This window comes from Schistocerca americana, chromosome 4 (genome assembly GCF_021461395.2).
Source record: "Schistocerca americana isolate TAMUIC-IGC-003095 chromosome 4, iqSchAmer2.1, whole genome shotgun sequence".
NCBI classification, from domain to species: Eukaryota; Metazoa; Arthropoda; class Insecta; order Orthoptera; family Acrididae; genus Schistocerca; species Schistocerca americana.
In genome coordinates, this window is record NC_060122.1 from 679,631,202 (window position 1) to 679,645,405 (window position 14,204).

Here is a 14,204-nt window from a genome sequence, read left to right on the forward strand (position 1 = left end):
CGTCGTGCTGTGCACGGGCCTCAGGGCCACACCAGGAAGAACCGCTGACATACCTCGGCGGCGAGTCGCGATGCTGAAGGCGCAGCTCAGTGAGAGGCGGGTCGCGCGATGGCTTGTGGCACCGCCGGAAGAGATGCAACCCGCTGTTCGTTGCTGAATGTTTTGTAACACAGGTCGGCTTCACACTTCATCGCTCTCTTGGACGCCTGGTCGTGCATTTAGGCAAGAATACCCAAATCTGCGCAGTCCAGGACGATGGTTCCCCACAATGGGACGACCAGGACTGCAGCTCTCCCACCGTGGGATGACGAGGACTGCAGAAGATGCTCACAGAAATGCCTGGTGGTTGCAAAGATGCACCACGTCTGGGTGGTGCTGGGACGACAGGCTGCAGATCATCCATTAATTACCCTCTGTATGCGAAGAGCTGTTAGCTCACCAGTCTTCTCCTCATCCGTGATATTTAAGTAATTTACAATGACATACCATGTCTGTGGCTTCCATCAAAGTGTCTGCGTCGCGGCGGTGGCAGCGATCAGAACATCGCTGGTCCGCTGCATCGTTGATCATCTTGTTGTGGTTTCACTGAAACTAGACAGAATGTCATTCTCTCTGGCAGTGATGACATGGACAGAATGGTGGCGCCAGTGAACTTGTCTGGGAGCTCTGAAAGCACGATCATCTAAGCGGCAGAGCTTGTACAAATGACGCGGTGGTTCTAGACGGATCGCATTTGCCCTTATTTATGGGATTCGTCAGCGCCCCTTACCTATTTTCTTTTTTGTCAAGCCCGGGCCCTTCTACAACGTTTGACTATTACGGTGGCTCTGTGAAGCTTGGACCTCAGAGCGTTACTTCCTACTGCTCTGTTATGATGCATTGCAGTGTTTTCTCGTTTACTTCCTTCGCTCCGAAGTTTTGTGACAAGACTCGGCTAGTGCCTTGTCTTCTGCAACACCTGAGGTACGGGTTGTTGACATACCAACTGACACACCAGTTTTGAATCAGCCTGCTTAGCTCTTGGACTTGCTGACAAAAACATCAAAAACTTTAATGCATGCACACTGAATTCACCGTGAGGTGCAAAACTTCTTCTTTCTTCAAATAATTCATCGTCAATACTGCTAGGATTATTCTCTGAAATATTCTTATACATTTGTATACGTAAATGTATGCAGTGTGCAAGGCCCCAATTTTTTGCTCGTGTGACTAAACCACATGCTTCTTCTTTTTGCTTCTTAATTGAATAACTTTATTTTTAATTTTCGGTTTACTGAACCCTTGTATGTTTACGGTACGCAATTTCCGTTTGGGTTCTATAAATTATCCCATATTTACAATATTCCTTTTTCTGTGCCTTCTGATTCATATCAGATAATCACTCGAAAGGTATCTGACATGTTGGTAAGACGGGAGGATGGATATTTCCACGTCTGGGACAAAAGTAGAGCATAAAATTTCTAACAGAGACATATCAAATCTGCTATGTTTATGGCTACGACGTTTTGATGCCCTTTTAATTGATACTGCTGAATGTGTTGGAGCATTTGTCCCTTGCAAATGTTTATTTGCTGTGATGCAGTTCATTCGGCTAAAGAATGCATTAGATCGGAATTTAGAGTATTTTTGTTGTATGTTAGATTTCGCTCTGGTAGGACTTCGGTTTCTCTGATCGATACAACGCAGAGTGTATTAGCTTGACCACAATCGCGCCATTGAGTGTAGCTGGAAGGCGAAAATTAATCCCAGACGTCTAGCAAGTTGTGCCGTTCGCCGTAATACCACTTTGTGTAAATCGAATTTTACCATGCTCTTAGGTCTCCCATTCCCATAGCAGTTCATAATTACGTTTCTCGGTCAAAATCTGAATACGTCCAATGTTTCTACCTTCTGAAATTAAGGTCTTGACTCAATAATTCTTTTGGCATTCCGGTGCTTGCATTTTTCCTAGAAATGGTGCAATTAGAGTGTCCTCACGTCAATCTGTACCCCTCTGACTGGCCAAATAATGATGTTTTCCTTCGACAATCCTGTAAGTCCCACTGTGGCATAAGAGCCTGAGCCTCTCCATGTTCATAAATTAATAATGCCTCTAGCGTCCTCACTTGTATCAACTTACCCATTGTTTCCCAGCTGACGTGATAAGGATGAATTGTGTGACACTGTTGCCTTGCGTTCATTCCTACTGCTATGCAAAATTCTTTTTAGTCATTTCTAACACATGATGTGGTTCTGCAAGAAACTCTTTGCGCTAGCCGCAACCCTGCCTAGAATTGTGGAGGCAGTAGTGTCGAATTCGATTGCCTGTTTGCCAGAGGGTAAAATGCTTCTTGTAATAAAGCTACTCCCATTCCTGCGTCACTGATTCAGTAATAATGTGGCTAGTGTCAATTTGCTGTCTAGTACGCTCAGCCATTTCAGTATATTTCCCACATCCCTATTCAAAGTTTTCATTGCATATTGTGCATATCGTACAAACTCTGTGGTTAACTCACATACCATGTTGGTGTTCCCTAGGAAAGCTACTTTCTAAATTCGACAATCGCGTTATTTTCTATTCTACTGTGGATTCGGTGGCACCCTGCATCAGGTGTACTTGTCCAATCATGTCGCCCAACATATATCCTCGTTATTCTCTGTTCCGAATACTGTCTTGCTATGCCTTTCCCCCTGTGTACAGGCACCCTCATTTCTTGCAGCATAGAGTCCATGGTACAGGGTCAGTTAGTTCATCAGTCGTGTTCTGTTTGCCATATGATATCCTCAGATCTTGATATTCGTCCTGTATCTCAGTGAGAACTTCACTGTGTAACTCTACGAGTGCATCTAGCAACCTGTGAACTTCGTTCCTTATTTCCCACACGTCAGGAGTCAGCCTCAGTGGCCACTGATGATTGGTTAGCAACTCATCAGCTTATCTCACAAACAACACAACTGATTCTATTGGCTGATTGTGAACTGTGTGAATCATCCCTCAGCTGGTGACCTGTAGCAACACAAGGACTACAACAATCTATCCCGTTGTCTCTGCTGATCTGCCATTTGAGGAAAGGTACCTCACCATTCCCTTCTCCTTCGAAGACAAGAGTAAAAAACAGATCGACTGTGCAATAACACAAACTGCTACGACCCATGGAAAAAAAAGATTTGAACAAGAATTTGTAACCTCCCCACAATAAAATAATATGAATAATATTCACATTTAGTGTAACCTCCCAACAGAAAAGTTCCGAAACCTTCCAACAGTAAAAAATATAACTATAACATTGACATTTAGCGAAACCTCCCAATAAATAAATTCCGTAACCTATCAATAATGAAATGTGACTAATCTCTCAATAAAAAATTGTGGCTCAGTTATAACCTTTTAATAACTGACTGTGAATTTAAACTGGTAAATTTTGGACGTCAGCAGTGCTGCGTCGTGGCCCTGAAAGATGATACTGAACAAATTGAAAATTCTTACCCCAATGAAGTCGCCGGATAACGCATATATATCTGCTCCTAAGAAATTTTTCTGGCACAGCCGAGTACAATGCTGGCAGATATATTTGTCATGTATAAAAAGAAACAACTGATTTTTCTTTGCAATAATCGGGATGACCATTAATTGGAGAAATTAGTAAATTCTTTAAATTGAGATGAATAATTGTCAAAAGTTGATTTTTATAAGAAAGATTATTATTAAGAGATTTAAAAAAAAACATTTACATGGGACTTTATATAAAAATAGTACATATGGACGAGGCTGCTTTTACCTTACACTACAACGCTCGGGCTCCGCCATCGCTCCCCAAGACCGGCCCAGCCAACTCCACACACACGACTGATAGCTACTACTACTACTGCTACAAACACTACTCTTACTGCATACAACACTGCTCTTTGGTCTGAGATTCTCTTATAGCTTACATATCGCAGGCAACGCGTGAGCAATCCATCGAAATTACGTCTCCTCGAGTGTGCTAGCAACAAATTTCTTAATCAAGGACCTCTTACAAATTAAAAACGAAATATATATTGAATATCTCCAGGAATAACGTAACAAAACCTAAATATTTCTAACTGTAGCTTGATCTCAACTAGAGGTGTACAAATTCCCCTTGCAGCCTGCTTGCCCCTAGCTCCTCTGCAACCATTCATGCAGGTCAGCCTGCGGCGAGGCAAACACAAGAGTGCGCGTGTACTGAGGCATAGTGGTAATGCGGCCGACTTGGGCTCCCGCAAACCTGGGCTACCTAAGTTCCCGCAGGCCTACCAAGCTTCACGGGACCCGCTCAGCTTTCTGCGCCTGACAGCAGGTTGCGCTGTCAAGCTGCCGTGACTAGAGTAGCCAGGTAGTTAACCCGCAGTTCATTTATCGCAACGGTGGGGGCTGCACAATGAATAGGTCGAACTTTAGTGAGACTGAAAAAAAATTGGCAACTGCCGAATACATGCCGGTAACGAAACAGAGCACAAGTGCCGCATGGGAAACGTTTTCGTGTGTTTATGAGGCCGCTTCAAATAAATCGGTAGGTGTGTCTCAATGCAAACAATGTAAAAAGCTCTTAAATACTCACTCGGGAACCTCGAGTATGTTACGACATGTGTGCAAATTTGACAACCAGTTCCCTCACTCCGTAAATATCTTGAAAGAGGACAAAGATTCAGTGGCCGAAAAGTGCGTCGAAATGTGTGCTAAGGACCCGACACCATTTAGCAGTATAGAGGGAGAAGGATTTCATGGTAACCCGCAAACGATATCAAAATCTTTTGTAAGGTACTCTATTCCCTGCACTGTCCGAAATATTATGTAGACAGTGATGTTCCTCTTGATGGTCAAGTGTGCAAAATTTCTTCAAGGTCGGAATAAAACTGTAGGTTGGTGTAGAAGTGTGTGATTAAAGTACCCTCCGCTATGTACCATTCAGAATTTTAAGCAGACAGCGCCCTTCATCCTGCTTTGAATATCAAGTGTGCCAAATTTCATCAAGATCGGAATAAAAACATACAATTTGTCGAATTCCGTTAGGTAAAGTAACCTCTGCCATGCACCATACGAAATTTTACGTAGACTGTGACCTTCCTCTTGCTTTCAAGGTATAGTGTGCAAAATTTCATCAAGATTGTATGCAATACAAACACACGGACACAATGAAAACGCACTTACAGTTTTTCTCAAATTTTCCAATTTTTCGGTCGATTTCCCAAAAATTTTATTTCAAAACAACCTTGTCCTGAGAATGACGAAAACAGCCAAAAATATCCCGAATTGGTCCAGCCGTTCTCGAGTTTTACGCTTATCAACACATTTGGCAATTCATTTTTATTTATATAGACAAGGATGCTTCGCAGCTTTAAACCGATCAATAAAGTAGATGCATTGTGCTAGAGAGCATCCCACAATGCGCCAGAAACCATCCCAAAGTACGTAAGAGAAACGAGAGTGCACAGAGAGCATTCGAGAGTCCCCCAGAGAGCATCCCAGAGTGGCCCAGAGAGCATCCCAGAGTGCCCCAGAGAGCTAAAACACCAAGAACAATCGGTTCTCGGCTTTTGGCAAGATCAATGTGTAGATGAATCTAATAGATAATAAAATAAACCCACCCACCTCCACAAGAGTCGGAACTCGTGCAGAAATAATTAAAAAGATGATCATAATGTCAGTAATCAATAAGAAGGCTGCATGGCTGTGTAAAACATGCAGTTACCTGCATGTACTGATAAGAGCAGCGCCATACGTCACACTTCCTGTAGATAATTAGAAGCTAGCTGGGCGCAGCAGGAAGCAGCGCCCTAATAAACCGCAATGGCGGCACCGGAAGTCGAGCAATTCTGCGGATCGCGCTTAGTTAAAACTATAGCGCGCCCCACCAGGCGCCTCGTGCAGCGGCTAAGTCCAGTTTAAGGTCACCCGCCTTCTATAGCCGCAGCGGCTAAAAGAACACAGCCATGGAAGGAAGAATGTACAAATAAAACCCAATATTTTTTGACCATGTTGGGGTTTGTCTTTTGGTGCTCAGGTAAAATAAAAACTTTTAATTAACTTTCATAATACGATAATGACGCGCGGACTAAACGGCTGCGTAGCGTAGCTCAGCAGTAATATGGGCAGGCAAGCAAGTTTCCCGCAGCCTGCCCAGGTTCCCTTCTGCTTGGCTTGGCTGGGAGTGAAGCAGCCTGCCCGTTCTGTTGACAACGCGCGGCGGCCTGCCCGCCTGGCCACCGGGCAAGCATGGGCGGGTTAAAAGCGGAACATGTACACGACTGATCTCAACATGATGCACATTCCTTGTTTATCTACTGGTAAACGTTTCTTAACTTTCTTAGTAGTTTTCATGCACTCTGACTCGTTTGCTGGAATTTATGGAAATGCATCCACCATTCCATTGAAAGGTTTAACTCTGCTGACATGGATAATGCACGTTTTCATCAGAAACTGCAATTTACGTTCACACGTGATTTCATCTTAATGCTGTGTTATAGACTGCGATACTCAATCAAGAACTCCTTCGCTTTCTCATTAGCCATGTAAGGATCAGTGACTAACACTAACTTCCTCACTCGATATTGAGGTAGCTTTCCCACATGTTGTCCTGACTGTTCTTACTGTTCGAAGGCCTTACTATCTGTTCACTTCATTTTCTGACACACCTCATGTATCCTCTTCTAAACCTTTTGACTAATTCACAGTTAGGCCCTAATTTAGGAATCGTAACATCAAAGAGGAAATGAATTTTCCTGCTGTAGACACTTCAAATGGAGACAGACCAATGCTGGTGTGTACTATACAATCATATGCAGAAACTATGTATTGGAGGTGTGGATCTCAATCGCTGTGCTATTGACGTAATAACGTCGCATTTTAGAAATGGTTCTATGCAATTGCTCTGCTCTGCCATTAGTCTTTGGCCTGAAGAGCCTTGTTCAAAACTTCCGGGTTCGAAATACCGAGTGGTTATAATTAAACTTCCCCTATTTAACACGTTATAATATGGAAACTAATTACCGTACCAGTACCAAACTTGGGAGCATTAACATCCAGAGTTTGGGGTGCATGATTCCCAAGCGTCACAGCGTCAGCATTCAGTTACAACAACGGCCACCAAGTGCCGTGGCCAGTCATCGTGATTGATAGTTTCACACACCTGACCAGTCGCAGTGACCTGTTAACATGAGCTTGGACAAAAGGAGCAGGTCGTTATTGGTGCAGCTCTATTATCAAAACAACGGTAATGCTGCAGCTGCACTTCGGGAATACTGCCGGCTGAAAGGATTATGGAAGGATCCTCTCTCTCCACCTGCTGTTCAGAGCATGATGAAGAAGTTCGAATCAACTGGAGAACTGGTCGCCCCGGATGGTTGATGAAATCGCTATTGCTATGGCAGACAATGCTGTGCGCAATTCCTGATCATCAGGCAGTGCATGTGCTGTGTCACGACAGTTGAGTATCCCATGTTCCATTGTATGGAAGGTGCTTCGAACCATTCTAAAATGGTATTTGTTCAAGATTCATATCGTGCAGCTCAACAATTTTCAAGCGAGATGGGGCACCACCGCACATCGCTCGTGAATTTACCTGCTTCTCCGAAACACGTTTGGAAACGATCGAATCATCAGCTGATGGTTTCCAAATGCTTCGCCAGCAAATCACCTGATCCCACTCCATGTGATTTCTGGTTGTGGGGCTACCTGAAGGACAGGGTTTGCCAGGGGAACATTCACACATGTGCTGACCTGAAGTGCAGCATATCAAGAGAGGTAACTAGCATTCCTACAGACATTCTTCGTTCTACAGGGTAGAATGCAATCCCGAGCTTCACACTCTTCGGGACACTGATGGACGCCATATTGAAACCCTTTTGTAGCAGTGATGGTACCGGCATGTAATGGTAGGCTTTACCTTACCAGCAAATTAAAAGAGTTTCAGTTAAATTGATTCTGCATTATTTCTCTCCCATATGTCCTTGACATTAATGCTACCAACTTGGTCCTCGTACTGCAATTATTTTCCGTGTAATAACGTGTTAAAGAGGGAAAGTTTACTTATAACCACATGGTACATAACATAATTGCTTCATCAAATACCCTGATTCATAATACAGGTATCTAGCACACCAGATTTAAGCATCCAGCCGTTAACAACAGTGTGAGCCAATGCACTAGCCTGCTGACAGGAATCGCTGCCATTGCTATAAACCTTGAAAAGTGATCTAACTATGACAACATATATTTATTTCCTGTGGGAGCTCTATTGAACAGTACCATGATGCCATTCCCAACCATCTGAAAAGGTTTCTAAGCCCCAGGTAATCTTTGCAAAGAGATTTTGCAGTGAATAAGATCTGCTCTCTGTCCAAATGGCACACAGTCCAAAGTGTGCTTTTCAACACCACACTTTCTTGTCTTCCACCAAAAGACTTGCCTTTCCATCGCTCGGCTTTCTCCATAACTTAAGAACACATGATCATATGAATGGGGGGCTCCATATGGTTCCCAAGTTGTGCAGCGACCGTAAACCATAAAACTACCAAATAAGCAGCAATCAGTCGCAATATCATGATTTCTTTATTTAACAAATCTTACGGTATGCTCATATATCATGAGACGTGAATCCAAACCATATGTTGTTGGTGTAGCCGACAAAGACAGCAGAAGCCCAACTAAAGGGCGCCAACGCAATCTTAGTCACAATAACATAATTCATATCACTGATCTATTTATCTCCACCCCCTTCACCCTTCCCTCTCCCTTCACGTTTACCTGCTCATTGAGAAGGCACATGCTAGCTGATCTACGATGACAAAAGATCTCCATATCCTCTAGCAAATCAAGATAATTTCCCTTTCCTGCTCTATGTAATAACCTCACATGCATCTCAATTAGAGGAAGTTCATGTCCACTATCTATAATGTAGGCTGCAAAATTCGACGTATCAGCCACGTCCTTTCTGTCAACGGTGACATGTTCGGCAAATCTACTTTCATTTTTTATTTTTTCGTCCAGTCTGACCTGTGTAACATGTTTCACAGCTTGGACAAAGTATTTTGTAAACCCCCGACTTGTGTAAAACTTTTGCTTTATTTATGCCATGATCTAAAATTTGTCCCAAATTATTCTTAGTTGAAAAAGCAATTTTAACCCTGAGTTTCCTAAAAATAGCTGCAATCTTAAGACTAACTGCCCCATAGTATGGTAAAAAAAATATATTTCATTGCTTCATTTTTCCCTACAATTACTTCATTTACTCGAATGTCTTTATATTTATTGGCAAACTTTTCACAGATTTTTTGAACAAAGGGTAGCGGATAATCATTAGATTTAGCTATGGAAAAAATAATATCTAACTCAGTTTTACGATCCTCTTCAGAAAATGGGGTACAGAAAACACGATTAAACGCATATCTGAAGAACGCCATTTTATGCTGATCAGGGTGGGTTGAATGGTAGTTTATGCCACAGTCAGTATATGTCTTTTTTCGAAATATGCCAAAATGAAGCCTTCCATCACTATCCCTTATGTATAGATCCAAAAAATTAATAACCCCATTAGTTTCAAGTTCGTATGTAAAACGTTAAATGAGGATACAATTTCGTTAATGTCATTTTTTTCGCCGTTCACAAGCAATAACGTATCATCAACGTACCTAAAAAGAAATAAAGAAAACATGATCTTTGGACTGGTTGCTGCTTATTTGGTAATTACATGATCATATGCCTGATGTAACATCTCATCCTTGAATGCTGTCGGAACCACTATGCATGATCCGCATTTAGTGGTTCTGCAGAGTAAACCATCATGCGTCATGGACTATGGATGTGACCTGAATGACAGAGGTCTGCATCTGGCGTTTACGCTCGCTCAGTGCATGTAGTCTGTCAGATGGTAATACAGCCGCTATGGACTGAGGAGGCAGCCTCACTCGATTTCAATGGCGCTCGATCGAGAGTGCGCCGCTCACTACAGTTACCCGAGCACCGCTCAGTCACCCACTGCAGGAACATGATGCGTGAACTTCAGATGAAGGGTAGTGTAAAAGCAAAACGTGACTCGAAATAATATATCCTGAGTGCGAAAGACGGTGGTTGTAACAATGTTTGGGAGAGAATTTCATTAATGACTGATGAGGATATCGGCTACATCCATTGGAGCAAGCGCTCTACCTCATGTCTTACAAATCCGCCACCACGCATCTGAAGGCACATGTCCACAGAAAACGACGAAGTGTATGTTCTGAAGTATTAGCCATTCCAGTGAAAGCTACAATAATTGAAAAGGTGCGTGGAAGTGTGTGCCAAAGACCATCGTCCATTTGCATTAATACACTCCTGGAAATGGAAAAAAGAACACATTGACACCGGTCTGTCAGACCCACCATACTTGCTCCGGACACTGCGAGAGGGCTGTACAAGCAATGATCACACGCACGGCACAGCGGACACACCAGGAACCGCGGTGTTGGCCGTCGAATGGCGCTAGCTGCGCAGCATTTGTGCACCGCCGCCGTCAGTTTCAGCCAGTTTGCCGTAGCATACGGAGCTCCATCGCAGTCTTTAACACTGGTAGCATGCCGCGACAGCGTGGACGTGAACCGTATGTGCAGTTGACGGACTTTGAGCGAGGGCGTATAGTGGGCATGCGGGAGGCCGGGTGGACGTACCGCCGAATTGCTCAACACGTGCGGCGTGAGGTCTTCACAGTACATCGATGTTGTCGCCAGTGGTCGGCGGAAGGTGCACGTGCCCGTCGACCTGGGACCGGACCGCAGCGACGCACGGATGCACGCCAAGACCGTAGGATCCTACGCAGTGCCGTAGGGGACCGCACCGCCACTTCCCAGCAAATTAGGGACACTGTTGCTCCTGGGGTATCGGCGAGGACCATTCGCAACCGTCTCCATGAAGCTGGGCTACGGTCCCGTACACCGTTAGGCCGTCTTCCGCTCACGCCCCAACATCGTGCAGCCCGCCTCCAGTGGTGTCGCGACAGGCGTGAATGGAGGGACGAATGGAGACGTGTTGTCTTCAGCGATGAGAGTCGCTTCTGCCTTGGTGCCAATGATGGTCGTATGCGTGTTTGGCGCCGTGCAGGTGAGCGCCACAATTAGGACTGCATACGACCGAGGCACACAGGGCCAACACCCGGCATCATGGTGTGGGGAGCGATCTCCTACACTGGCCGTACACCACTGGTGATCGTCGAGGGGACACTGAATAGTGCACGGTACATCCCAACCGTCATCGAAGCCATCGTTCTACCATTCCTAGACCGGCAAGGGAACTTGCTGTTCCAACAGGACAATGCACGTCCGCATGTATCCCGTGCCACCCAACGTGCTCTAGAAGGTGTAAGTCAACTACCCTGGCCAGCAAGATCTCCGGATCTGTCCCCCATTGAGCATGGTTTGGGACTGGATGAAGCGTCGTCTTACGCGGTCTGCACGTCCAGCACGAACGCTGGTCCAACTGAGGCGCCAGGTGGAAATGGCATGGCAAGCCGTTCCACAGGACTACATCCAGCATCTCTACAATCTTCACCATGGGAGAATAGCAGCCTGCATTGCGGCGAAAGGTGGATATACACTGTACTAGTGCCGACATTGTGCATGCTCTGTTGCCTGTGTCTATGTGCCTGTGGTTCTGTCAGTGTGATCATGTGATGTATCTGACCCCAGGAATGTGTCAATAAAGTTTCCCCTTCCTGGGACAATGAATTCACGGTGTTCTTATTTCAATTTCCAGGAGTGTATTATGTGTAGGAGTTTTCGCTCTGTATCAGAAGGTGATGGTCGAAGTAGAGAGGATATAAAATGTAGACTGGCAATGGCAAGGAAAGCGTTTCTGAAGAAGAGAAATTTGTTAACATCGATTATAGATTTAAGTGTCAGGAAGTCGTTTCTGAAAGTATTTGTATCGAGTGTAGCCATGTATGGAAGTGAAACATGGACGATAAATAGCTTGGACAAGAAGAGAATACAAGCTTTCGAAATGTGGTGCTACAGAAGAATGCCGAACATTAGATAGGTAGATCACGTAACTAATGAGGAGTTATTGAATAGAATTGGGGAGAAGAGGAGTTTGTGGCACAACTTGACTAGAAGAAGGGATCGGTTGGTAGGACGTGTTCTGAGGCATCAGGGGATCACAAATTTAGCACTGGAGGGCAGTGTGGAGGATAAAAATCGTAGAGGGAGGTTCCAATGGTTCCAATGGCTCTGAGCACTATGGGACTTAACATCTATGGTCATCAGTCCCCTAGAACTTAGAACTACTTAAACCTAACTAACCTAAGGACATCACACAACACCCAGCCATCACGAGGCAGAGAAAATCCCTGACCCCGCCGGGAATCGAACCCGGGAACCCGGGCGTGGGAAGCGAGAACGCTACCGCACGACCACGAGCTGCGGGCCGTAGAGGGAGGCCAAGAGATGTATTACACTAAGCAGATTCAGAAGGATGTAGGTTGCAGTAAGTACTGGGAGATGAAGAAGCTTGCACAGGATAGATTAGCATGGAGAGCTGCATCAAACCAGTCTCAGGACTGAAGACCACAACAACAACAACATCAGAAGGCAATAAATGTCGGTTTAAAATTAGGATATGTAGAAGTTTCCTACATTTTCATCATCCTGTGATGTTAGCATGAGGCACTTAAGGACAAGACGATGATATATGAGCGAGTATAGCGCCCGACGTTATCCTGGACATATGTGTAGATGCATGACGATGTACAACGAATATACGGACCGATACATATCGGAAAATGTGTTACCTATCTAGTGCTGCGCACGTCGCTGTTCAAGATAAGGTACTGCAAAATATGGTACTGGCGACAACTCACATATCTGACAAGGAAAAAAAATATAGCAAATTTATTAAGAGCTACATCGCAGAAGCATTATTCAAATTATTACGAGTAAATCCCAAGCATTTTAATAAGATTCCATTTGCCACTGACCAAGGGGCTAATATAGGGAAGGCACTGCAATCCTTTCATGGTTATGCATGCATTACACATGTTTCGAACACCGTCCTGAAAAACATGTTGGATGACGATTTTATGACAAATGGATTTGGAATGGTTTATTCCACGACTTATGCTGCTGAAGATAGTGTCTGTTTCATGAAGAAAACCGGTGACTGGATTCGATGTAGACAAGCTTATAGCAAGAAATGTTGCAGTACACAGTAAGGCAGTACATCGAAATCATGGAACTGCTTCCGGAAAGAGGCATATCTGAAAAACCTACTGGTTATGACAACAACAGTGCAAAAGTGACTTCTAGAACCATTCAAATGGAACAGGATGCTGGAAGACGACAAGTTTCAAAGAATTCAGTTTTTCTGTTACGGGCTTATGAACCGAAAAACAATTTAATATAGGGCCATAAGGTACACAGGTATAAATGTTTAAATTTCTTTAGATATGCAGAATGTCCAGGAAATGAAAATTGCTCTTAATTGCAAAACGCAGGTTACAGTGTGACTGGTATTTTAACAGAACAGTACGAAGGTCGTATTATCATCTATTAAGTATGGAAAATAGAAATTTCGTCGTTGTACAGAATATTAACAGCTGTGTAGTTGCACTCCTGATTATTGGAAAAGATGGTTGGTTCTGGCAGACATGAGACGTTAACTACCGTGCGTCAGATGTGTGACGAAATATCAGTTTCTGATAATCTAGGACAAAATTATAACGTGGAAATTGTATCTTACTCTATGTATATACACACAGTAAATAAAGTTTTGCATCACTCCGGTTTCCAGAACTCCTGAAGATAGACGTTGACTGTGGATATTGTATCACAGACACAGTCCCTTTGACTGTTCATAGATGTCACTAAACCCAAAGATGTAAATAACCATGCATCAGCAGCGCCTATTAGACGGAGGGGGTCCGACAGCCGATCAGTTTCAGTCATTCCACCAGGAAGGAGGAACACGGCTCGTGTTGTCTGTAGTTCAACCATGTCTACGCAGTCAATACCACGGTCTGATTCCGTCCCCATTGTTACTTTGTGCCAGGAAGTGCTCTCGACAAGGGAAGTGTCCAGGCGACTCGGAGTGAACCAAAGGGATGTTGTTCCGACATGGAAGAGAGACAGGAACTGTCGATAACATGCCTCGCTGAGGCCGCCCAAGGGCTACTACTACAGTGGATGCTCGGAGGAACCCTGACAGCAACGCCACCATATTGAATAATGTTTTTCGTGCA